This window comes from Anopheles coluzzii, chromosome 2 (assembly GCF_943734685.1).
Source record: "Anopheles coluzzii chromosome 2, AcolN3, whole genome shotgun sequence".
Taxonomy (NCBI): domain Eukaryota; kingdom Metazoa; phylum Arthropoda; class Insecta; order Diptera; family Culicidae; genus Anopheles; species Anopheles coluzzii.
Genome location: NC_064670.1, coordinates 98,564,958 through 98,592,799, shown reverse-complemented (window position 1 = coordinate 98,592,799; position 27,842 = coordinate 98,564,958). Strand labels below are relative to the sequence as shown.

Here is a 27,842-nt window from a genome sequence, read left to right as displayed (position 1 = left end):
AAAAATATTGTGGAAAAGTAGAAAAAAAAATAAACAGATCAGCTATTATACCGACATTGCTGATCAGTCGGTATTTTCTACAACGACTTTCAGTGGAAGCTTTGATCTAAAGCTTTTTTCAGCATTACGCCAAAAAGTATGCAATGCGCAATCCATTAAAAATACAACGCTTTATTTATATTTCATGAATAGATTACTAAATATTTGAATTGATTTGAAAGACGTTTGAGTCAGGTTATTAAATCTAGAACTATGTTAACCGATTCTGTATTATTTTTACGAAAAATATTTCTATTCAGTTTTTTACACATTTTATGCAATCCATCGATTTTAAAACTTCTCAAACCAATTGTTTATATACACAACGAATGGCATAAAACACATTAAGTTAGTAAACACCTATACAAGTGCTTGTACTTACATTCTATTTAAATGAGTTAAAACACACGCAACCAACAACTTACCATAAAACTCGTTCGCGATGTTGACGACCCCTGCGATCTCGCACGATCGCTCTCCCAGCAACGACGGTCTGGCGCTAGCGGCCCGAACCAGCACGCCTCAGTACAGGTTTGAAGCTCGCCCGATCCGAAGCGGTTTCGTCATACGGCGTGCGCCATTTTCACGTACCCACCGTAGCAATGCGCACCGTGCGTTTGCTCAGCCCAGCAAGTTGTGCACGAGTGTAACGAAAGTGACGACAATCGGCTGGTCAAATGTAAGCAGCCAAAACATTCCGTTGCCCTTTTCCTGTTGCGCCCCGCTTTTCCAGTCATCTGCAGCGTGGAGCACTGTTTCTCGCTCATGCCATCGGACAAGTCTTTCGTTTTTGCGCACGACGCTTATGAAAAGTGAAGCGATGAAACATGGTGTAGTGGAATAATATTGCAAGTTTTGGTGTTTGGTGTGTTGCGAAGTGAAAAGCATTCACACAGCGTTGGATGCTGTTTATGTTCGTTAGCAATAGTGTGTGTGTGTGTGTTTGTTTGTGTCGTGTGTGAAGCGGTGTAGGAAATTGCGTATCAGTCCCCTGCGGGTGATGATCGCGGGCTCGTAAGATTATCGATCACGTCATCGCAACCGATCATTATCGTTTATAGCTCATTATCAGTTTTACGTGCGCTTGAATGTGAACAGCCCAAGTGTGGTGGGTTTGCAATAGAATGTAAAGAGTTGAAGTAACTGTGAGTTCGCAGAAAAGAACAGTCTTTCCAGCAGTTCAATCAACGCAAAGTTATACCGGTGATCGAGCCCCACTCCCAAAAAGGGCTGCAGGTGGTTCTTGCCAAGCTTATTTCCGGCCAGTCGGTGTGCCCGTTTATTAGAATTGATCTCGCGAAGCGTGGGTAAGGCTGGAAAAATCGACCCAGAGATGCTCATCATCATTCAAACAACCGTAGCCGGTCCCGTTTCGTGACAGTGCTGCCAAGTAATTTGATTACGTTGCTTCTAAGCTCTTCCTCTCTCGTCCGCTTCCCATCATAAACCGTCCCGTGCGCCTGCCCACAAATTACAGCGATCATTATTTTTCCTACCGCCCGACATTCGCGTCGATCGATTGATCGATTTCGCTTTCGACCGATCGATTTGTGCGCTTCCTTCGCTGCAAACATTTTCGATTTCCTTTTAGCGCTTCTGGGCGCATCTCTTCTCAGCTTGGCTTTTGTGTGTGTGTGTGTGGTAACCCGCGCAATGTTGTTGCTGATGCTGCCTGCTGATGCCGTTGGCATTGGTGGATGGATGGAAGCTGCAAAACGGGGATTGTAGTAGCACGAGGGGTGGAGTACGGGCACAAAGTAGTATTGCACACACCGTGGCCAGCGCATGCCAACCAGCACCCATCCGAGGGCACTAGTGTAAGAGAGCGCGTGGAGCGCATGATGGAACCTTACGTAACCCTTTAAGCGACTGGACGTGGACGCCGCTGGTGGCTCGTCCGAGCACTTAGTGTGGCTGTATGTGTGAGTTGGCGAGCAAAGCATTTAAAGCCACGTTCTGGTGCCTTGGCGGTGGCTGTGCGGCAAGATGAAACATGTAAATATGCGCAAGAATTTGGTCAGCCTTACTGTCTGCGGCTCGCTCGCGGAGACGTAGGGGTGGTTTTTGCATCCCCACGGTAAAGAATGACCCTTTGCGCAGTGACACTTTCGATTCGACGGCTGGGGCGAGGGTAAAAGAAGCTTTACTGCACAGCAAGAGCGTGGTGCATCAGCATGCGGCTTCACAGCGCGCTTTGTATTCATAGCTTGTGGTGGTACTGTGTGCTTCCTTCCCTCATTTTCCCTCATTTAATTCCCATCCCCCAGGTTTTGGAGGCTGGCGGCCGTTAATGGAATTGTTATTTTGAGGTATTTTGTTGCTGTTGTTGCTTCTTTTGATTCGTGGTGGTGGTGTTTTGCATTAATGCTGTGAACGCTGTAATGTAAACATGCCACAGACAAGTGTGTTTTAATCAGAGTGTTTGTTAGTGTATTTTTTGTTGTGAGTGTGTATAGGAAAAAAAACGACAAAAAGCGCTTAACAGCAGTGTTTATTTTGCAGCTCTCATCCGCTCATCACGGGGGGGTTAAATCGAAGGTGACAAAGATGTGAAAGTGGCTTCGTTGTCGAAACGGCGAAAAAAGAAATATAAAAATATCCACACGCTTATGCGAATTTGCCACCCTCTCACGGGTTGGTGTGAAAAACGTAGCCTGTGAGCCTGTGGTTGTGTGCGTGCAACTGTATGTGTTTGTGCGGGGTGACAGCATCACATTTCGCATAATGCTCTCGAGCCCATTTATTCGAAAACAGGGTTCAAATTAACAGGTGAAGCATATCGAAGAGGAATAAGAAAACAAAACGCCTACATCTACAGTGTTGTGTGTCGTGCAGCAATATTTACGCCTGTGTTGGTACCGCGAAAAGCAAACTGGTTTTTGTGTGCGATTGTGTGCTGTTTTTTTTGTTTGGGATTGAATATTTTAACACCACCGCGGAGTTGTTGATCTGTTTTTTTTTTTGTATGTGTCTTGCTGCAATCTCTCTTAACCCCACCAAGAAGCAACTCGACGACGACGACGACGAACAGCGTGCCCAGAACGCACGCACGGCGGTAGCGGTGACCAGCTGCCCAAATAAGGCGAAGCACAATACCACAGCGCCACAAAAGGATAAAGTCATCTCTTGCCTCATCGGTCGGTCGCACCCTCCGTCTCAAGGTAAGCCAGTGGTGGAGAGGAACGGTGCGCAAAACCGGACCGGACGGACAGAGGGAAATGAATAAAAATCAATAACACTTTTATTGGCCTGTGCATTCCTTGGGGAATATTGTGCAAAAGGCCGGGTTCGAAAAACATGAGAAAACAATTTTGCATATTTAACTTTAAGCGGCACATTTTAAAGTGCAGTTTTCGTGACAAAAGCTTGCACTTTTTCACCAAACAAACGTGCGTTGATGCATTTAAAGGAAGGCAAAATAAACGCCACACAAACGGTGCACATGACATCATCCGTAGCTGTAATTTTGCGATGTGCATCGAAGCGATTTTGTCACCGTGTGTTGCAGCAAGCGTGCGTAACCGACCACCCGTCCACCGGGAACAATGACCGAAAATGTGTTTGCCACCGGGCAAGATGGGCTTGCTGCAGGTTTACAATCAGTGGTTATGCTAATTTTATGAGCCTGTTGCTTTGTCGTGCAAATTATATGCTCTGCTCTGTGTGCATCCCCTTCCCGAGGGGATGGAGCTCCCGAGAAATTGAATTTTGGGCTTTCGGAGAAGACATAACATTAATTTACAAAAGTGGTTGTTACTAACTTAAAGTCTGTACCACTTTCAAACACTGAACCAAACAGTACACTCTGTTGCAAAAGCAGTAAAATGGTTGAAAAACAAAACAACAGTCAAATTCCATCAACCCGAAATGCCGCTACAAAACCACAAACATTTGTAACCGTCTGGTGGTCGGCTGGTTTGTGGTTTTGTTTTGCAACGGCTTCAACGTACACACCGGTAGCGCTAGCCACTGCATCCGCGTTTGATTGGCCGTTTCGTTTTCCAACCGTGCCGTTTTGTTTTCGCTCTCCCCGCCGTATTTGTGATCTCTGTAGGTCCAGCCACAGTTGAAAGCATAATTGTAATGATCATTTACAAACCGATCGGATCGGATCGGCAGCGAAGTGAAGGGAAGTAGGCTCCGAAATCAAACTCCGTAGCGGAGGCTAGACGGTTTTGTCCCTCTTTTCCCCTAATGCCTGCGGTAGCCCAGCCATCGAGCAGGTCAAGTCAAGACAAAGGTTCTGCTGCTTAGTTCTGGCAGGTGGCAAAAGGTGGGCCCCATTCAATCATAACACACACGAAGGAGAACACACACACAACACCGGCGGCCGGTGGAACGATCGGGTTCGTCGCTTTGCCGTTTTCGTTCGCTCCGTAGCCGCTACCAGGGGCGTTGAAGTCTTTTGTTCCGCGTTATGATTTGCTGTGCGTAATTACGCCAACGGGTACACGGACGGACGGCTGAAAACCAAATATCACTGTCATATTATTGTGGCACCAGTAGCTTTTTTGTGAAAGGATGTTTGGTTTGTTTTGTTAGTTTTTATTCATATCTTTCCGAAAATAAAAAGAAGCGTGAGCACATCGTGTCATGTGTGTAAACATATTTAGAAGAAAACGCCGTATGTCACGATAAAACGGCACGACTCGACCCAATAAAAGGGTGGGCGTTGAAGGCAGATGATGATGATGATGAATGCGGCCCGCTTTTAAAGCCGTTTTGAAAAATCAAACATCCACCCCGTGTGGCACACAGAACAACCAACATGACGAAACAGGTGATTCATTGAGCAGAACGCGCTGCCCTGCTTAGTCGCGGTGGGCGGGTTCGTTACAGAATTGAACCGTGAGGTGCGCCACCTTCCAAGATCGAGAGAACAAACGTGCCGACAGAGTTTAGCAGCCATAAACGCGGTGGGGCGGAATTTGTTGTTTCGTGATGAAACATCCAAAACTCCGTAACGGGCTACGAGCGAGCGAGAGGCGTTAAACAGTCGCAACCGTAGCGTGCAGTGGTACCGGGCGGGGCGGACGGGGTGTACCATCCTGTGGGTAAAACAATCTCCCACGGTTAATGCCACACCACGGCCGGAGACGGAAGTCGGGAGTAGCATCTGGGTCGCGTTAGAAAATCAATCAAAATTGTAACGACCGATTGGGAGGAAGGAAATCGATTAACGGGTACTGCGACGCCTACAAAGCACCAAAGCTCCATTTTGAGTGATCAGTGGTTGATGAAATAAAGTGCGCTGTGGTACATTGTTATTACAAAAATTGAACCAATGGACGATCATAAAACGTATTCTTAAATGGAGAAACTGTAAAGCAATGAATATTTAAATATGCGCTTCCATACTCAACTGAATGTCACTGGCCGATCTTGACATATGCTTGACAATTGGTAAGCTCGCTTGATCGGTCCCAAGGTGGATTAAAAATATAAGGTGGTGGATTATTGCCTTTGGGGGTCGCCATAGTTGAGGGACTTTACGTCATTTTAGAACCGTTAACCATTGGTTTCCGCACACAAAGCTTAGCAAATAGAACAGATTTCTTTGTTATTATGTGCATTTTTGTGTGTCTATTGGTTTTATCGAAAAAATTAGATATATCAACAAAAGATTTGATGATTTGTTTATGCACAAAATTTAAAATCATGTGAGTAAGAGTTCTAATCTCGCGTAAATTGTCCATGCGGCTCGTAGATAATGAGGAATTAATGTGAAAATTGAAAAAAATAATGCTTTCCTAACTTTTATCATCAAAAATGTCGAAAACGCAATGAATTATAGAATAAATTCACGAAATAACACAAAATAACATACTTTAATCCATGTTTTAATGTTAAATAAGAACTCACGAATTCCAAAATATATTTTTAAAGAATGTTTAATCGCAAAAATGGGGTAGATAAATTATATGAACAAATTTAAGAAATGTAAACAAAGTTTGAATCCTGGGGACCTTACGTCAAATGACGAATTGTCAAAATGCACTAGAGTCCACCACCTGATATTTTTAATTCCACCTTGATCGGTCCCTTCGTGTCCGGGTGAAGTGTAAAAAAAAAATCATTGCATTAATTCAACCACACCACCACACAACCCCCACGAGCAGAATGCGGCTGAATGATACACGATGACATCAGCAACCCGGGGCCTGTGGAGGTGAATTTTGTTTCCAATTCAATCCCTAGCCCCATCGGAGGCAAATCCTTGATCATGACATCAGATCGTTGACTCGCAACGCAAAGCCGATCGAGTGTGTGGTTGTTGAATGTCACTGCAAATCAGCTGAAGCTGACGAAAACAAGATGGCAAGCAACAAACCATTGCTTCGTTTCGTGAACGCGGTACAGGAATGTTGGGATAGCATTAAAAGCTGTGATTTATTGTTATTTCCTTGCCGTTTCATTGAGGCACTGTAACGAAAACCCGTTTTAAAAATTGCACACTTTTAGGGAAAGCTGGTACCATCTGTAAAAGATAACTTGGGCAAGGAAATAAATAATCGGCAAGGTTACGTGGGTCGGGATGTAAGAGTTGGAGGAAGATATATTATGCAATAAATCATTAAATTGAGAATGAATCCATAAAATGATTACATGATAAAATAATTACATATGCGTAATTCTACATTTGAGGATCATTTTTGTATATAAAATGGTTTCAGATTCAAGCAATGCAAAGCGATGCTATAGAAAATCACAAGTTTGAAGCATTTGTGATGGTTTTTAATATTATTTAACGATTTTTAATACAAAAATTCTTCAACAGAAACATTTATGCTGCCTCCAAAAACTCACATAATGCACCGAACCCATCAGCCCACCCCAAAAAAAGCCTCTTTACAAACCCCCCAAATAAAGGGTTTCAAACGGTTTAGCCTCATTTGCGTAACATATGTCACGGGGTTGAGTGTTTGTAGGTCGAAAGGTTTGCCCTCGAAGAGCCCACAAGCGTATCGGAATCCGGAGCGCGTTCAGCGTTTAAACCTAAAACCCCACTCCCCGCGAACGATTATGACATACACGCACACAAAGACAGACGGGACACACTCAAATTTCGTGACACCGATTGCAAGAGAAAGATTAAAGGAATTTGACTATGCACTGGAGATCATTCGTTTCGGCATCAGCGAAACGACAAGTTGAAGTTAAACGCTGCTGATGTTGTTCCGGTACGCACTTGCCGTGAAGATGCTGTTTTAACCGAGCAAAGCAAAGAGAGGCACGGCCAAGCCTTTCAAGGGTGCGCTCGAAAACGTCGCTACCAACACCAGTCAGCTACAACAACCATGACTACATTCCAATTTGCATAACAAATCAATCGCTAAGCCACGACGAATCAATCGCCTCCCCCCTGCTGCAGTGTTTCGGGCTTTGTCATATTTTGTGCCAATGCCAAACCACCCCCGTGGTTGCGGTAACCTTCGCACCGCGGCTACTGCCTACACGCTTGTGTCACCATCACCATCACCAAGCGGAAACAGGGGCCCCGTAGGCTAGAGATGCGTAGATGCTAGGCGTAGACCTTGAAATCTATAAATACTTGTAACGAGTCGCAGAGTGGCGTCTTGGGCGGCTTCGGTGTTTTGGGGGAGGGTCTGCGACTGCCGATGACACTCTCGTTTGCCATCACTTCCAGCGCGGTGCACAGTGCGTGCGGTTGCTTGTGGTTTTAAGATGGTGTGTTGTTGTTTTGTCGCTAGTCTCCATTTCTTTTCCGGTATCGTAGACGCACGGGACAAGACAGGCAGTGAGACGCGCGCGCTTCGAATATTAATCACTCGGAAGCGCTACCCCACTTCCACCGCCTGTGGAAACGCGATAGAGTTCACTCTACATTGACATAATTAAACACCGTTTTACCACACACACACACACAGGTGTGTTGTACACGGTGAGCTAAATTCATAATTGTGTCTAAACGGTTTAAAGCCGTTTCAGGGAAGCAAAACGGAATGCACAAAAGAATGAGGAAAAATTAAAGAAGCTTTACAAATAAGCACACCAGCAACACACGCCGGTTTGTCACATATTCCCTTCCTTTTTCCAGTGGAGCATGCCGTTATAAACCGTTGCGATTAGTCGCTGCATGCAACACAATTGCTTTAATTGCCATCAAAAGGCCTAGCCTTATGAGCCTTTAAATGAAGCGCATCGTTCTTAACGAGCCGCCAACAAAACGCAGTCAGCGCAGTGATTGCACTGGGGAGATCAGCATTAATTCAGGTTAAATCCACACCGCCACCTTCTGCTGTCCCACATTTCTGGGGACAGAGTGGACATCTGGCTTTATGGCTTTGCATTATAATTTTCATTATCGATACCATTGTTCTACCGTCCGGTGGGGAGCCGGACACCGCAGAAGGGCTTAACAAGGACCGGTTTGCTACTGACAAACCCCCTACTATGCTATGCTGTTCCACTTTGGGAAACAAAACACCGGCAATGGAGTGGCCCTTTTGCGCCCGGCATGGGTGAAACAATGACCGTTTCGATGCTAATGCTGGTATGACGGAGGGTAGTGTGTGATTTTTTGTTATGTTTCGTTCAAGAGCACTCTCTTGCGCCTATTCTCGCATGTCGCTTGTTTTACCAAGATCCCGCGAGCGCACGTGCGGGAAGATAATTTATGCGCTTAACACCCTCGACCGAGCGAATGGGTCTTCCGGAACTGTTTAACAGTGGTCTTGAATGAAAGAGAGAGAGAGAGAGAGAGAGAGAGAGAGAGAGAGAGAGAGAGAAATGGAAAGAACCCTTTCAAGTGTGATTATTTGATTGGGAAACAAATTGCTACACAACCGAGGCACGTGCTTTGGTGATTCGCATCACCAAGGCAACAACAAGAACGAACACCAGGCGTGCTGTCAGGTCAGGCTTTCATCAAACGGAAACACACACACACACTGCGCTGGCTCTTCTCGCTGGATGAAGAATGCTAATTTCTACTTCCGTGGACTCTTTCGGGCTGCCTTTCCGTAATTTATTCCAGCAACATTGAAGTGAAACCATAAAAGGGCACTTCAGCAAATGGAATGGTTCCGACCGGCCCGGCCGACCATGGTTGCTGATTGAACTTCAGCCTGCTCTCGCACCAAATCGAACACCAAATCAAACTGTAACTGTGTGTGTGCGTCATCATCGTGCATAATAATACGCGTTTCCCCTTCTCGGTGCCCAAAAATGGTGCGACTGGTTGCCTGTCCTTCTCTCCACTGAATCTGGTCACTACAGGGGCAATTCCGGGCATCAGCAAAATCGGGATAATAAAAAAAAACGGAAGATTACTTAATCTTGCCGGGCATCGATGAAAGCATGCCCGCTGAACGGATGATGATCGCGAGAAGCACTTCTCACCTCGTTCGCTACCACGCGAAGATAGCTTTGCAAACAGTTTGAGTGGCCTTTGCGGCATTACACAATGCTTGGAAATGGTTTAAAGTTGCCAAAACCTTTTTCCCCCGATCACCAGCAGCAGTGATCGAATCGAAACAATCCCTCCTGCACCAAACGGACGATCATCTGTTGTTGCAAAGTGGTATGAAACGCGTTTGGCTGCTCTGCAATACTTACGTCACCTTAAGCCGTTTGCTCCAAATGGTGCCCGAAATGGTGGTGGTGGGCATCGAAGTCAATGATCCGAACTTGCCACGAAATTCCGGCACACGCAAAACGAGTTTCTTCCGCAGCGCCTGCCATTTATGCACTGTGGTTCGTGCGCAATTCGTCACATCCGCAATGTGTATCTGCGCGCCTACTCAGATCCAAGCCCATGTGGACAAGTTTATTGTCGGGGTACCAGTTTATTGTCTGGGCGTACTCCGAAACAGGATCCGCGAGTAGGTTTGTTCTGTTGCGTGCGGTTTTGGTGGTTACGGATGTAGAGAGCAAACGGGCCATGTTTTGACAATGCTGATCACAAAAGGTTGCTATTTATTAATCATGTTTGTGGGTGGGGTTGCTGTGCGAGTTAATGAACTTCGGTAGCATTAGGTGATTGTGTTGATGAGGTTAGGTATGTTTCTTTTGCTGGAATTCAAGTTGAATCATATTTGAGTCATATATACAGTTAGGCTTACTGTGCTTTTCTTACCTGTCTCGCTTTCCATAGACAAATCTTAACCAATGTTCCTGAAATGATAATAACCCTGTACTTGTTATACGCTTTTCTGGAATTGCAAGAATGCATGTAATTAACATTCAAATTACCCACACAACATAGCAGTGGACATTGTAACGACAAAGATACACTTAACCAGTAGCACAACACTCACCCTTTTCAGAAATCGAAAGTACACTTTTGGCTACACCCTTTCCCGCCCATCTTTACCCTGTCGCACGATCACGCCCTCCTTCGCGTTTTCACGATCACGACATTACTGCCCAACAGTAGCAAGTAGCGGGTGAGTCATGCCCCAAAAAAGGGCACTACCGGTAGGGTGAAATCGTCTTCGCCGTCCTCCAAACGTAGAACACCGTACTAGACACAACCACAACCACGCTAATATATGCACATGCAACGCGTGACGCGTGTTATTTTTACTTTCATGCCGCGTGTTAGAAGATTCGCGTTGTTTGATCACACGCGATAGCTCAACCGAGGCGACTGCAACAGTGTCGCAAGCACTGTCTGTTCAATGCATAAAGGGTCATTCGCTTCGGCAAGAAAACGCTTGACATTTGCCGGGAAAAGAAGTGGTGAGCTTCACTTTCTTTGCACAACATACACTGCTAGAAGCAACATTCTTCGTGCCGTTTTCTAGGAATTTCAAGACCCTCCAAAGACGAGGACGCCTGGAAGCGTGTGATCTGTACACTTTCCTTTGCATTTTCCCATTCTCGGTGCCGGCTTGATATGCAAATCCACGCGTTCGCACGCTTCCCTTGGTAACATCCTTGGTAAGAAAGCATAAATTTATCACACCAAAATGCATTGCGGCAGACACTCGTCGCTTCGGGTGTAGCTTTAATCCGGCACGCTGTCACCCAATGCGCACGCGCCATGATAAATGGAAAATTCTTTTCTCTCGCTGTCAGCGCGAAACATTTCTTTCCCCCGTTTCGGACGACGACGATGGAAGTTCGTCGATGGCCGTGCAAGCGCAAAAGGCGCATTTTGGGGCCATCTGCGCGCATCGGTGTGCGCATCAATGCAAACAGCATTGCAAACACAGCGAAAAACATGCGGAAAAGTGGTACCGCCAAACAGCAGCAGCAGCAGGAGTAGCTCGTTTGCCGCGAAAGTGGTTTTTCTAGTTAGGTTTGCTTCCGTCGGACGGAGTGGAGCTTGGCGGCGCAACCAATGCGATGCACACGAATGCGGCATGCGCACCATGGCCGGCCTGCCCTAAGCTCGGTGCGGTTGAAAAGTTGAAGTAAAAGTTGTACCTTAGCCGGGGTGGGAGCACTTATCACTAGCATTTGCAAAAGGGGAGTTTTGAAGCGAGTGCCTGTGCGATCGGTTCGGAAAAACAGGTTCTCCATTATACGCAAGGGCGACAAACTGCTAATGCCACCTCGAAATGGAGCACACTGGCTGCTTGATCGAGGGTGGGAGGTGGGGCTAATATTTAATCCCTCCCTTCCTCCCACAGGCCGGAGGGATGGTATTGAGTATGGATTATGTGGGTTTAGTTTAATCTAATCGTCCCGGACAGCACGGGATCCAATACGCCTTGTGCATACATTAGTGCAACGATGGGTTGGAGGGAAAACGCTTCCACCACCCGGGGTCGGGGCCTACCAGTCCAAAGTAGGTGAGGAAAAGTTGGGCTACAGATTTTCCGTGCTACCAACACATTCGCTTGTTGTGTGTGTAACGGAATGTTTATGCCCATTTCCCGTTGGTTCTTGTTTCGAAATCAAGCCCCAAACGGGACAGAATATTCAACCGATATTGAGGTGCACTTTCTACAATGTTTGCTGCGCCGGTGCCTTTCGTCACACATCGCACCAAGGGGAGGAAGATGTCTATCGGAACATATATGTGTGCCGAATGTACTTGCAACAAGTATGTTGCATTGGTGCATTCGTGTATCAAACCGGGAGTAATCCTAAACCTTAATCCGCCGCTCAATGCACTGCGTCACTTCGCTTCTCACTAGCCTCAGGAAGCTGGTAACGCTGGCTTTCGATTTTTGCTGCCTCACTCCTTTTCACCCTCTTTTACAAACACCTTTCTACGCTGCTCTTCTGAACTCTCTTTCAAAACGTACACTTCTTGTAAATGTTGCTAACGGAAACAAACAAACATCACAAACCGACTGGAGTTGTAGTGCCGTTTGATCTGCCCGTATTCCACGAGATGAAACTGGGTAACGAGTCTCCCCAGTACATGTGTGTGTGTGTGTGTGTGTGTGTGTGTGTGTGTGTGTGTGTGTGTGTCTGTGCATTCCAGACGGGCCGACAACATCACGACACGAAACGACACAAACGGTAATCGATACTGCACCGCTAGAAGCGCGGCCTGGCTGCCCCCGGGGGTACAGCTGATTCTGGAAGGGTGATCTAGTTTACACGTTCTGTCTGCTTCGGTGCCGGCTGGGGTGCCGCCTCGCCGCGCATTGCACCTTCACGGACACGATTTCCACATTTGGTGCTGGTGCACTTTTGCTTGCGCACCGTCGGGCAGAGAGTGCATTCGACGGTTTCCCGACACCGGCGAAGCAACACGGGAGTAAGTTTGGTTGTTTGGTTTGGCTCACTTTTGTTTTGTTTTGTACCTTCCCTTTCTACATTCATTCTTGAGCGTTGTTTTTTTCTCTCTCTGTATTTACTTTGGCATGGAATTTGGAATTCCAAAGCTTTTTTTTATTGTTTTCGTCGATGCACCGATTCACTGCCACTGAGAACGCTTACGTGAAGGGTTCAATTGTTTGCTTATTGTTGCATCGTTTTTCCTCCGCATTCGGGAAAGTGAATAACGGGAAGAATGTTGCTCGCAGCCCGCAGCCACGCGTGGAAAGTGAAAACACTGCTGAGAGTGGTTGGAACAAACAAAGCAATCGTTAGCAAGTTGTTATTATGTTACCGTGAGGTGATCTTCCGTGTGGTGATATCGGGGTTACAATATTTCACTTTTTAAGATCGATATAATTGAACTGATTATGTTGATGCAATTTACACAAAACTGAACATATAATGCATTTTAACATTGTTTTCGTTTGATGGTTTTAGCTTTAGTGTGTTTGTTAACATTATCATTGCATCTAAAAATTGAAATTAAAAGCAAACAATGGTTTCGAAAAGCTCCAAGAAATGACACGGTGTAATGATAAAAATCAATTTTAAATAAAATATAAAATCAAAACACCCAACAATCAACAGAAGTTATTCAATCACACATAATCATACAAAAAAAAAATCCCATTTCTTATGCAACAATCGTGCAATAAGCAGCGAAAACAAAAATAAAAACAAACAAAGTGCTTAAAGTTCAATGCTAATTGCAAATTGCAAAGTGAAAGTTCGTCCAGATCGCTTTCCAATCATCGGCCACGGCTCAAACTCCGGCCGATCTCGAACCCGGCCCCAAACCAAACAGAAACGAACACGAAACGTAAGCTTGAGCTTATATAAACTACATTTTGATTGGCCGTTGCTCGGTTTGCTGCATACTGTCCAATTAGAATGGAATTACGGAGATCACGGAGCTCCTGCCAGTGTCCCATCTACAGGCTGCAGTCGGATGCATTAGATGCTTTATTACTGCTGATGGTGGGTACTACCTGCTGTACGACAACTCCCCATTGGCATTGATTTCTCCTTCAGCTCTAATCCGCTATGCAAAAACAACACAAATACAAATGGCAAAAAATACACGCGTCGTCGAACAAGACTACTTGTTCATCATGACAAAGGCAGAGGTGGCACCTTAATAATGGCACGTTGATCAGGTTGCACCCTGGTTGCCGCAAAAAAAAAAAAACACAAAACTCCACTCCAACGCACACGCATACACCCCACAACGAGACATGATTCTAACCGAGCTAGAAGTTGGCAGTGATATTGCCTTTTTATTTACGGTCGCCTGCACACCAGCCAGTGTCATTCGGTCGACCTACGCGGAGCGCAGTTACCCGCGAGACCCCCAACAACACCTTTAGCACGCGGGCAGCAGCAGCAGCAGCCGCAACAATCTCGACTCGGACTCGGAGTGGAAACAATTTATTAGTCGCATTTTTTGTTGCTGCTCTTTGCCACACTCAACAAAACACCTCGCGAGCTCGGTTTAAGATCTCACGTCATGTCTAGACGCGTCGTCCAAACGGGGTGTGTGGGGCAGCAGCTATCCGGCAGGTCCAACGCGGAATCACCACTGCTAGAACCGCGCAGCAGTGAGGGTTTGCAGTGTGGGCTTTTTTCACCCCTCCACTAAACTCAATCCGAGCCTAATGTGCGCCAGCCACACCGTTCGCCACCGCTTAGACGCACACGATCGAGCAGGAGCGCACGGAGATCGAGATTCGAGAGCGTGAGGAAATTCCTCTGCCCGAAGGTCGTTCGAAATGTCATTAGATATGGCTTTGAAGCGGATCAAAAACGGCGAGATCGTTCGGCGAGATCGTTGAAAGAGAAGGTGGCAGCCGCCGAAGCCGTTCGAACTGCATCGGCGAGTGGTGGCGTTGTGTGCCGTTGGAAATAGAAGGTTTGAATAAAATGTATGTGTGTGTGGCTCGGTGGGAAGTTGTTCATCCCACGGTTGTGTCGCTGTGGGTTGTGCTTCGTGCTGCTGCTGGAGGCTTTGGCGTTGTTCTGGTATGTGCTTCGACAGATGGTCAGAAGTCGTGAAGTATTTTAAACAGGAAATCACGACTGTTCGATTCTTATAATTGAGTTCTGTTAGGTATTAATATAAAAACAGATCCAATTATTCATTTTGAAAAGCTTTAACAAATCACTTGCCAACCAGGCAAGTGCCACCACTACACCAACAAAAGCCTGCAAACAGGTTATTTCCAACAATGCTTCTATGTGTTTTCTCAAGTCAATACTTACACTTACCATACGGAGTCAGTCATCAAAGAGAGACAAGATTTATGCATTACTTTGACTCTACGATCAGACGCACATGGCACAGCCTGACACAACAAGAACGGTTTGAACAGTTCATTCATCGCTTTTACTGCTAAAAGCTTTCCCAACAGCGGCCAAGAACATCCCACTTGGAAGTATTTATTTACATACTATTTCCATTACCGAAACTACTGCACGTGGCACCGTATCATCGTGCGATCAAGAATAATTTCATCCCAAAACATGTTCACAGCGTCCGGAAACACTTCATCAATCTCCTTCGAACAATCCCCATGGCCCAGCTCTGTAATGAGGCTCTCCTAAACCCCTGAAACCACGGGTAGAACAAATGATTGCTATCAAATCGATCAACACCTCCGCGAGCGCGCGCGCGCCGAAACCACTCAACGCTGTCCTAAACGCTGATAGATGGAAAGAAAATGAGTCCACAAACTCGGGCGGCACTTGGTACACGATGACGGGCGGTGTGAGGTGCCTTTGCCTTAAGGGTAAGAGCTCGCCGGTGCGCTCCAAACAGCAAAGCGACAAGATTAATGCTCGTGGCAGTAGTTATGCAAAAAAAAAAAGAAGTGAAACACATGCCCGAGCAAAACAGTCAATCGGCCGGGCGGCGCACATAACTGCTTAATCATGAACCACTTCACGCCACACACACCAACGCGCTTGCTTGCGATGAGAAGCTTTTCACTCTTTTTTTTTTTTTTTAGTCATTTTTCTTCCGCATGTTTGCATGCTTCCTCGTCACCCGAAGCTTTTCCGCAACATTCTCGTTTGTTTATGCGGAGCGGCTGATGATGAGACGTGTGTGAGGAGAGAGCGTATGTTCGGGAGCATAAATCATCACCTCATTATTACGCGGACCGACCGGTGCCGGAGCGAAGTCAATGTGAACCGATTGCATCACCAGTGTGTGTGTGTGTGTGTGTGTGTGTGTGTGTGTGTTTGTCTGTGATATTGGTACTAAAATATTACCGAATCATAATAAGGAAAGCTGATTTTAATTATGCTGCCAGAGGATGTTGGTTGTTGCATCGTTTTGTTGGACTGGGGAGAAAAGAAGATTACATTAATGGAATGATTATGGTATGGTTTGAGATGCTTTATGTGCTTAATATAAGAATTGAGAAATTGTTAAAAAGTGTTTCTCAATTTAAACACATAATTAAGATGGATTAAATAAATAATGGATACAGCGAATACAGCAAAGACAACAACTAAAGCAGCTCTTTCCTTTAGAGCTCTTCCCGTCCCTCAGATTCCTACTCTAAACCAAGTAATTGACAACATTAACACAATATTCAAACTCATTTCAAAGCTACCAGTCACCCCCACTCCCTTTAGCTTAACTATTCAACCTAAATACACAACTACATTACAACCTGTGTAGTAGTGTCTATGTGGTGCCAAGCCCCATTCGGCCCATTGCATAGTCACACTTGTTGAAAGCATACCCATTATAATTAAATCAGAAACTTCGCCAAGTACGTGACGCGGCACGACGCTTAATTGCAGCGACGCTCTAAACCCTTGCAAGCTAACACCTATGCTATTGCACCTTGCACCAACAAGACCACAGGATGCACACGTGTCACGGAAACATTTGTACCACAGCATCCCACCTCTAGCAGCTCCGTGGCTTTGTGGGTGTGTGTGTGTGTCTAGGCATATAAATGCAGAAAATCGGTCCTCATACTGCAATCGATTCAGTCGCTACATTAATCCCAACCCCATAATAACCAACCTCGAGCCGTCTGTCGTCGCCGCCATCGTAATTAGCACGTTTAAATGCACCATTGTGATAGTCTGGCGGTGGCGGCGGCGGCGGTGGTGCACCGAGCATGCCAGTGCATAAAAGATCCTGCCCCATCATCCTAGGCGGCGGGGAGTTAGCGCATTCACGCTTCTCCATCCCGCAGGCTGGGTGTGCAAAAGGGTGTGTGTGTGCAATTGGACTGGTTTTAATTTGAGTGAAAGCTTTCGATCCTCGGAATGCGGCCATATTTTCCCTTTTTGCTTCTACTTCCACCTCCATCTGCAACTGCCAGAACTCTAGCATGTAAGTGAATTGCATCCACTACGATGACGCTCGATCTGGATGGGTGAGCAAACGAAGAACGGGTTGAAAAAGGAAACATGCCGCCGACGAAGCGCCTTCGCTATCAAACTCGCACTGAAATCGAAACGATAGGGCCGTTGTGTGGCCCTGTCCATGTCAACCCCTTTGGCGAGTAGTGAGGCTGATCATTCGGACACTTTTAAATGGGATGAAAGCATCTAGAGGGGGAAAAATGCCCATTTCTAGCTAGGCTCATGTAATTGGGGCCGGAATGTGTCAACGAGCTCGTGTTCCTAATCTCGGTAACATCTTGATTGACCGGGGGCTGGCTTTCCATTCCCGAAATGCATTCAGTTAGATCAGATATCGATTTTGAAAAGGGGTTGTGGTTTGCAACAAACACTGGCTCACATTATTTTGAAATGGGCACGGAAGGTAGGCCAACAACTTTTTCCCAAATTTTCACTTTTTTGTACGTTTTCATGTTCCATGTTCACTTCCCGATAAGCCGCTGTGACACCTTCATTATTTAAATCTTCTAAACGGCCCCATTACCATTACACTTCAAGCTTTCAACAGCCGAGCTGACGTGCTCTAGATTGATCAAAATAAAAATAAAAAACAAACGGTGGGCGGTGGGCACTGAACGCTGCACAAAAATGATGAAACACGGTTTATGTAAGTCCGTTCCGGGTTCGGCGATAAATATCATCACGTTCGAAACGCCCGGCTAACCTTCAACGAAATTGTTTATCTCGATCGAGTGAGGGCTGACATTTCTTCCACAACATTTCTTTTCGTCGAAACAATCGTGCGCCCAGCGAAACTGGTTGGTTTGGATTTGAAGGGTGGAAAATTCAGTAATGATGATCTTTGAGAAGAAGTAGTTTTGACGACTTTCTCGTATATTTAGGACGAATTTTGTATGTAAAATCGACTAAATGAAAGTATTTGATGTTAACAGATCCTTTGCTAAAACTAGTCCTAAAAATGTCCTAACACGAACTCTTCTTTTGGCTAATAAGCAACCCAACACTGCTCTTAAAGCTCACATGCTTCAGATCTAATTTAGAGCAAAAGTAGGCGCCATTACACAACCCAAAAAAAGCCAAATGTTGGCCATATTTAATGCACGTTTTAGGTTAATCGCTTCCTCCGTCGGGAATCGCACACCACGAACCAGTGCTAAGCTCAGCCAGGCTTAACTTTGCCATTTTTCATGCACCCTTTTTCCCAGGAAACAAAAAAAAACCTCCCCAATCCCCAAAACCGTGAATCTGACGACCAGAACTAAACGATACACCATGCCCATGATCATCACCATCGGTTCTGTTGGGCCGTGGAAAGTGGGCGGACGCAGCGCAGAAGAAATCAGCACAATGATTGATGGTGTCACGCAGCGAATCCGAATGCTCCCCAAAAGTTCCTCCGCTCATCGCTCGTAGGCGCGCTCTACCGTCGCGAATAATTAAGCGTTTAGTACAGTGCAGTGCAGGCAGGGGTAAGGGATTTAAGGGATGGCCAAATAGCGGCCCCCATCGGCCGGGAGTCCAGTGCTGGTAACGGAACTGTAGCCAGTAGAAACGTGCGCGAGAGCCTCCCATTGAATAATGCATTGGGAAACGGGGGTCCGGCATGTAGGGTCGGCGTCGGTACAGGAACAAAAAGTAATCGCCCTAATGGGGCTTTTGGCACGCGGGCACGCGTTTTCTCTTTTGATTTGATTTTGGATTGCAGTAAGTAGGGTACACAAGTGGTCTACCAGTCAGCATCAAATCGCATCAACGCAGGCCCCCTGTCACTGTAGTACTTTATTAATTAAACATTAAGAGGTGTATTTTATTGTGAAGCAGGATGCATACAAAGCGTATTGTGAATGTTTTTTGCACTCTCTGAAACGCTCTAGATGGCATGGTGAAGTGCTGTGGAAGTAACATATGAAACTATGGTTGCAGTGGGATAGCCACTCGACTGCACCATCAAATGGACACAAGCCATGAGCGCAGGAGTTTCAATTGCCGGGGAGGAATGGGACAGGCTCAATCGTTACACTGAAGGGCCATCGATTCAAATCGGTGACCAATCGAGAGTAAAAACGTTCTTGAAACGTAACATCAATCCAAACAAACGTGTATCGCTTTCCCATTCGCTCTTCCGTTCGATGGCCTTCCGTTCAAGGACTCACCTGAAAACTGATTGGCACCATTCACACACATGCGTAGCGTACACGGATAAAACGATTGGAGATGGAATCGATCACCAAGCCAAGCGTTCATTTCAATCCATTCCAGTTTTTTACATCATTGAAAACGGAAAGCCGCTTTAGGCTCGGCTACACACCCACCCACTGTATCTTAGAGTAAACTGGCTCGATATGGGTTTGCTGCATTTGACATGTCACGAAGGTGTACTGTACATTCCAAAGCAACATAGAAAAAAAAAACACACACACACAACAACCCAATTTTAAACCTTTTTTCTCCTCGCATATGCATACGGTACAGTGCACGCACGCCCTTCATGTGCGTCGGGAGTGTCCGGCAGGCATTTCTGGGCAGTATCTAGGCAGCGCGGAAGGTTCTTTAGCGAGATGAAAGGAAAAGTACGGACAACAAAAAATCCCTTCACTTCACTTCCAATGTGTACGTCGGGTTTTTTGATCGATTTTTTTGGGATCTGAACATACAACACGCCCTTGAGGTTTGTTGAAGATCGCGTTCGGCTAGAAATAAAACACATGCAACAATTGGGTCCTAACTTCCCCAAAAAAGGTAATGTGGATCGGGCTGTAGAACGGTGCTGTGGTAAAATAGAAATAGGACGCCTTAAGCCTGCCAAAAAGGGGCACCAATGGGGCCGAGCATCCTTTCTCTTTTTTGTTTAAATATAAAGGCTTATTTATGATCGGATCGCACCATTTGGCCTTGATGAACGTTTTATAACACATTTATTAGATGCAATCGTACAACATTTATTACAGTTGCCTTGTTGAAATAGAATCCATGCTCAGTAAAGAATATGATGGTTTATATTGGTGTCATACACAATAAAATCATATTTCCTTGAGAAATCCGTTTCTACGCTTCGCTTTAACGCATCCAACGAAAGAGTTGATAAAATTCCATAATATTTATCTCAGAAGCTCCTGGTGCTACACAAGTTCTATTGCTTTTGCACAGGGTAAACCTAACCCTGAGACCATCATAAACTCATCTTGCAGCTGAAGACTTACTAGCACAACTGCAACAACTCTCCCATCGCGGCTCTCGAAAGCAGCCCCATTGGTCGTTTGTTTTGCTTGTTTGGTCGTACTTTATCAAGTTCAAGGAAAACCAATCCACTCGCCCCCCCCCCCTCCTCCCCCTTACCCTTTTGTTAACCAGTTGCGGTTCGCCCCAAACTGCCCGCCGGGCGTGAAAATCAACCATCCATCAATGCCGTAGTTGATCCCGAACAAATAGTGGGGAAGGAGCCTACACCACCAGCAAGAGGCAGCGCACCCACGGCGAAGGTCACACAAATCGATCGGCTGTACTCGGTCCCAGTGTGGGGATGAGTGGTTATGTGTTGCAGATTACTGAATCAAAGCCAGAATCTGAAACCTTACGCGGGTCGCGATTGACGGTCCGGCTCTTCAAACGATCAAGCAAGCAGCTTTCGGGCCACCAACAATGCACACTTACACGAGGCGGGTCGTTCCGTTGAGCGATAGAAGAAATCACTGCACACTACACTGCACACAAACACACACATACATATATAAATTCAGTACCTAAAATCCATCTGTGTACACTGGCGCTTGCAGGACGGACTTGGATGTAAGTGCTGCGATTTTGTCCGGCCGATTGCATGCCAATTGTTTGACCCTGAATCATAGGCGACATTCAACGGGTGGAAGGATGCAGGATGAGTGATGTTGTTTATTTGCTTTTTCCTTTCCTGTGTGGACCGTTGGTTGTTTTTTTTTTTCTCCCGGGGTGATTTTCGTGGTCCATTTCCGAGCAATCGTAACTAATGCGCTTTCGCTGCTCGTGGGGACGGGCAGGGACAATGTAATGCTATAGAATTTATGTTCGTTGACTCAATGGTGCCACAATGGAGTAATCAGAGTTGTGGAGAGGGGGCTGAGAACTGTTTGATGGAGGGTATGCGGATGAATTTTGAGGAATTTGAACAAGGAAGTTGGATCAAGTATTTTAAATATATTTGCTACTCAAAATATACATCTATTTAATATTAAAAATACAAATACATTGCAGTCAACATAAAAATTCAATAGCAAACAAAAGAAAGCAATACCCTTAGTTCCTTTAACAACTTCCTAGATTAGATCACGGGCCTTATCAATCCGCTCACGATAAGCCACTGCCTTTCTCGCTTTCAGCGTCAAATAAATGTCGTTCCCCATGTACGCAAGCATCGAACCGCATTCGCATTATTGGTCACTTCCGGGAAATCAGGGTGCCTTACACAGAACTGAACAAAAAGTGAAACCCATCCGCCCCGAAAACCCACCCCCACCACCAACCCAAACCAACGACTCGGGGACTCAATCTGGGCCTTCATTGAACCGCTTCGTGCGAAGGGAAAGAAAATTGAGCGACACAGGGCAAATTGCGGATATGTTTCACATGAGAAACGGCACAATTCAGGACCTTCCCATGCCACCCCAAGCCTCGCTCACATACACTCACACTCGCCGAACCCTGGCATGGAGTCGGTCACAAAATCATAATAAAAAAAGGAGCCAACACAAACGGCCCAAACCCTCAATATGATGGCGAATGATATATGGTACCACCATAAACATTTTATGAACCATGTACGATCGCTATCGATGAAATCGGGGCGAAAAGTGTGGAGTCAGGGTGGTTAGGGGGGGGGGGGGGGGCAGGGAGTGTATAGTGGCTTTTTTATTGGTTTACTTATGTTGGTTTTGCTTCCTTCCTCCTCATACTCCGCGCGAGAACTATGGCATTACTAGCGCTTTTATTTCCTTTTTCCTTACATCTGCCGCCCCTTTGTCAAGTCCGGCTGTCGTGAAGTTTGTTGTAAAGCTAGAATAAAATTCGATTCCAGTCATATACAGTACTGTTTCGATTGCGGGCAGCAGTGCCTTAGTGGCAGTAGTAGTAGCAGAAGCAGTATTGAGATAGTGGATTTGATGATGATGCTATATGGCGTAGCAACTGAAACTGATGAGTAATGTGACTGTAAAGGAACGAGCATTACATGAGGAGGAATGTATGTTGAGTTACACGCGACCCAAGTACGAAATTTTATGGCGTCCATTGTGATGGGACGGAATTGAAAGCTGATGCAGTTGCAGCGCCTCGATTGAATTGTTAGGAGTCGACAAACTGATTTTTAGTGCTGGTGATGTCGAAATGATGATGTCAACGTCCATTTCTGAACCCTTGTGTATCACCTTCGTGTATGTTACTCAATTGAAATGGAATGTGACAATATTATGTTTCTTTTTTCATCATCAAACATCAAACAACGATCCTTCTTTGCGTATCTTATATTCTTAAAAAAGGCTCCATTCAAAAACTCACAATACTGGGATACATTTCCTTCTTTGCTGATTACTCTACGATTATTTGCGATAAACGTTGTGACGTAAGCCGACACACTCTAATGCCTCAGAAGAGGAAGGAGCAAAAAAACCCCTCGATGACTTGCACGCCATCATAAGGGGCTCATGCGACCATCCACCACCATTCAGTGTACCTTCTTCTGTAAAGAGATCACCACAACAGAAAGCGTACAAATCTTATGTAAACATAAATGACGTGCATTCTTCTTCAATTCACTTTCCCAACTCTTCCCTTCCACGCACCACCATCAATGGAGCGCCCATCGTATACTTCTCTCACGCGAAACGTAACGATACAGACAGACACCGAGTTGATTGTTAGAAATGTTGCTTATCTTGGTACCACCACCATTTCTTCTTCTTCCTTCCTTCCCAGCTTGATTTCAGCTGCCAGCACACGCACAAGAATTCGTACGTACGGGCAATATCTGCAGGACCGAGAGCTTTATCCCCGGTTGGATGTTGCTGGATGGAATCTGAAACCATCTTAGAAGTGAGCTGCTTAGACGAGATACATTAGGAACCGGTGTGACGACGGCAACAACGAGGACGACGACGACAAGAGAGTTACACACATACATTACTACCGGTAAGGTTAATTCTAGTCATTCCATCTCTATATGAGCATAAATTACCCTCCGACGCCCTAGCGCATCATTACAATCAAAGAGGAAGATGATCACCTAACCTGGGGTAGGGCCGGGGGAACTCGAGAATGCGTAGTCTATTAGCCCGGGCACACATTTCTTACGCTCTAATGGAGAATTGTGTGCAATGGTGATGAAGACTTCGAGGATCTTGCCTTTTTCTCTTCAAATGATAGAAGAATTCTTCATAGAAAAACTTAAAAAGTGTATGATACAGACTTTAGGTCCAATGGCTTTATATAAAATGTCTTAGTTGCTGCCAACTATATCGTCAAAGTGGTGACTCTGATTATCCATTTTTTGCGTCAAATAGTATCTCTTCTAACTTTACAACATGATTGATTGTAATATTCTTTGGTAACTCGTTGACAACTCCTTCAACTCCTTCAAGTTACTCCTTTGGTAAGATAAGGCATCAACAATCAACGGGGAGCTGAGCTTTCATGGAGTGTAAATTGATTGATGTTACCGCTGGTGACATCTCGAGTGACATTTTCTGATAGTTCGTATCACTTTCCAGTGCGATGTCAACTTCTCGTGAGATGTCAAGAAAAAGAGAGCATTCTACACTAGCTCTCTTCTTTCATTAATCATTGCTGATGTGTTGCTGAAGTGCATACTATCTCTTCTAGAGTTTTTGGACCGATTGCAGCAAGTCGGAAACATTTTTGTCGATTGTAGTCTGATGATCCTTCCATTGGAACTTCCACTATCATCATGCACCTTTCGCTACTGAGAGTCTGATATCTAAAGCAACCATCAAAAATAAAGGCCAACCGGAGATATTGCTCCCTCGCGGAATGTCAACTATTTCCCATGCAACGATTCCATCATTACTTCTTGCGCGTTACACGCTCGCAGGCAAACGTTAACGACCAATAATGCTACCTGCAACCCTGCTCCGAACATGATCTGCCCTTGATCACGTCCAAAAGAGCAGCCTGCTTGAGTAGGAAGCGTCTTGAGGAGGAACATGTTTCCACTGCCTGCTGCACAATCGGCACTTCACAAAAACTCCCCCCGGTAACGGAGTCGATGCGCTCGTACAAGAAGCAGAAGAGAGATACTTTACCAAAAATACCGAACCAAAAAAAAACCCATCATCCCCCCCCACACACACACACTCCAAAGATGCATGACCACTCGAGCAGTTCGGTATTGATACCATCGTTATGCTAATTAATGAAGCTATTAGGTGATGGTATCGTTAATCGATCTTTAATTTGTTTGGAACGCGAGCCCGCACGTCCTCCTTCCCTCCTCAAGCCAGCCACTTGCTTCTTGGGGAGCCAGCTCCGTGAGTTTGCCCTTTTTGACTGGTGGCCGGTGTACTGCCAGCTTCCGAACCGATGTATTTTAATAGACAGTCAATTAGGTAATTTAAACACCCATGCCACCCCGCTGACCGGTGGCTGTGAAGAAAGTTTCCCCCCTCCAGTGACGAGAGAAGGTCAGTGAGAGCGAACGAGGAGGAAAAAAGTACATCCTTCATACTTAAATAGGTACCATTTATTACACTTTTAAGTTCATCCGCTTTCGATTCCCCTGCGTGCGGTCGAATGCCCTACTGAGATGATGGGGGAGAAGAAAAAAAAATGAAACCAACCATGTTAAAGGTTAAGGACGGTTGAAAATTTGTTTCGCTTTTTTTTGTCTGACCTTCTCCATTCTTCACCACATACGCGATATGTTTTTTTTCTTCACATTGGCATAGACAAAGGTCAGCACCCAACACGCGGAAAGTGTAAAAGAATTTCTCCCATAAACGCAAAACTTCCGGCCTAAAAATATTAACCCTTTCCAAAAGCACCGAGCTTTGGACCCATGATCTACCCACTTTGCATATGATTGATGCCGTTTGACATTTGCCTGATCTTTCAGGCGGCAAATGAATGTCTATGGCGCAATTATTTCTTTCCTTTGCTTGTTGGCGAAGGAAACAAAGATAAAAATAACTATAACAATAAATTGATTGCACGCAGCCTCGATGGGGCTGCACTTCCTTCACGTCCTACATTCGTGCACCTGTTGCAGTTGTTATTATTGTTGTTGTGGTGCGGTCATCCATGCGTTAATATGAATATGAACCATCCAATAGTCGCATTAGTATGATAATCGATGCTTTAACAATCCCCGCAGCGTAGGAAACGGGGATTCGTAGTTAAGCGCAGTGAGCTGGACAAACATTATGCTTAGGCTTCTAATTCAAACCAAACATCGTAAGCCTGGAAGTTATAGTCTTTCGCTTTCCCTCCATCCGCTACGTCACCCTTCCAGCCTTATCTCACTAGGGAGTGGGAATGGGAGGATTACTGGATTTTCGGGATTCATTAAGATAGCCGACACAATCGCGCAAGCAAATTAGTTGTTCTGCGTGCTGCCGCCTGGTTGTGGCACCTGCGAGCCTTTGTGTCATAATTTAGTCAGCTACCATACTTCACGTGCAAATCATTATGAATACAACTATTTCGGCTCATCCGTTCCGCTACGGATCGTTTCGGTTCATCTGGTTGCTTGAGCATCGATTTGCATAATAATGGGAACGGGTGGTCGTTCTATTCAGCTGCGCGCCTCTGTGTGGTTGATCGGTTCCGCTGGGAGAGGGCTTGTTCAATGTGCTTTGTTGAGCGTGTGTTAATGCTAAGCAGGAAGCTTTTTATGCAGATTTGAGTTTGAAGGAAATATTTAGAAATCAAGTGAAATACAGTTTGAATTATTTTATTTAAAAGAAGTTTATTCATGAAACTACCTAATATTAGTATGCTCCATCCTGACGTGTAGCATTATTAAGAGGATTTTTTGTTGAATTTTCCTATTTTGATCTTCAGCGAAAATCTTGTTGTCGCTTTTTAGGAATACAAAACAATTCAAATAATCATTATTGAAATTATTCCATTGAAACGAACCCTTTTCCTATCAACTAAAAATAGATTACACAGCAAAACAGCTTACACCAAACAATGCACTGATTTAATCTTGTGAATAAACCTAGAAAGAAAAAACAGGCATCACTCTGGATTTGTATAAGGGACATTATTACATGTCCTTCCGAGAAACGAAGCGATAAACTCCACCCTTCATCGGGATAACAATCACAACGAGATAATCTATTCTGTTTATTTATTTTTTTTTACGTCTTTTGTCAACAGACAGTAGAGCTTGTCGTTTAAACAATTTCTATCGCTAGCTAGTGAACCGACTACTAGCAAAGAGCGACAACAAAAAAGTAAACAACGTTTGAGGTACAACCCAAGAACGTAATTTTAGCATTACCTGTAAGCATTAAAAAAGTGTTTCAATCAACCCGCCCTGCCTTCAACCTGGCTGAGAAATTTTATCAACCAATATTCCTGCCCCTGTCGCAACGGAAAAGGGCAACCGCTGCACGGTGCAGTGAGGCAAGCGAAAAAAGTGAAATTAAATAAAACACAGTAGCTACCGACCGGGTAAGCCGACCCGATATAATCGATATTTTATTGAGCGCTGCAAAACGTGACCCAGCCCCAGCCCCTGTCGGTGTCAGCTGCTGCTGTGCTTTCCGCACATTCGGATGGCGGCCCTACCGAACTCCATCCCTAAACAGCGACGGCACACCACCAATCTATCCAGCCTATTGCCCCAGCCTTCCGTTTGAAGCGATCGGTGCGTTGCGGTAGTGAACGAACGGGGGGCAAGGAGGAACAAACGTTTACCCAGCAAAAAAAAGGGGGGGGGGGAAATAGGCACACTAAACAAAAGGTAAAAAAGCAAACGACAACGAAAACAAAAAGCACTGGAATTAAAAACAATCTCCACCGCGCGGCGATCGTAATACAAGAATCCGTTCGCTAATTAACGGTGCATCGACATCAAGATGCAGCCGGGCTCGCGTCGTCGTACGTACTCCGGCTGGAAAGCGTACAAAGCGGCGAGCCCCACGCCGGCGACCGATTTCCTTTATGATTTCAAGTTTATACAGGGATTTGCCGTGTGGAAAGAGAACACTATTGAGCACTGGTTGCTTTGCCCTGGGAATGGGAACCTGATTCGTGGCTAGATTTAACCCAAATGCCTATGAGAAGCGTTAAGTTGGACGTGTTTTTAGTGCAATGGTAATCGGTTGCGGTTTCATTTTTTTTTTTTTTGGATAAAATAATCATTAAACAACTACAAAAAAGAGTATCCAAAACAACGATACTGTAAAGTGCTACACAATGAAAACGGAACCAATTTGGTTGTGGCGATCTGCCGGTGTTTAACTATGCCAGTTATTGCTTCGATACGGCACCCCGTTATGATTTACAGCACCTTTAAACAAAAAAATATTGTTCATTATACTTAAACTCCACGAAAGCACCAATAAACGCATCCTAACAACAACAACAAAAACGGGATCCCATCATCTTGTTTATTGGCTTCTTTTTTGGTTCTTTCTACTGCTACCCCTTCGCATCGGAGAAGAGAAGCCGAGCGGATGCCT

At 45.3% G+C, this 27,842-nt stretch overlaps 2 protein-coding genes across 4 annotated transcripts in view; both read left to right on the top strand.

Moving 5' to 3' along the window:
* The window catches only part of LOC120947541 (alpha-tubulin N-acetyltransferase), a 600,156-nt gene that overhangs the window by 359,469 nt on the left and 212,845 nt on the right, over positions 1–27,842 (top strand). The gene's annotated exons all lie outside the window — the stretch shown is intronic.
* Positions 569–27,842, top strand: part of LOC120948163 (uncharacterized) — an 86,927-nt gene continuing 59,653 nt past the window's right edge. The window contains exons 1-3 of one of the 3 annotated variants that reach the window (XM_040364210.2): positions 569–718; positions 2,542–3,200; positions 23,124–23,325. The gene's annotated coding sequence lies outside the window, so the exon portion shown is untranslated. Of the gene's footprint in view, positions 719–762; positions 1,430–2,541; positions 3,201–23,123; positions 23,326–27,842 lie in introns of those variants that run through there. The other 2 variants (XM_040364213.2, XM_040364214.2) reach the window with 2 other exon arrangements.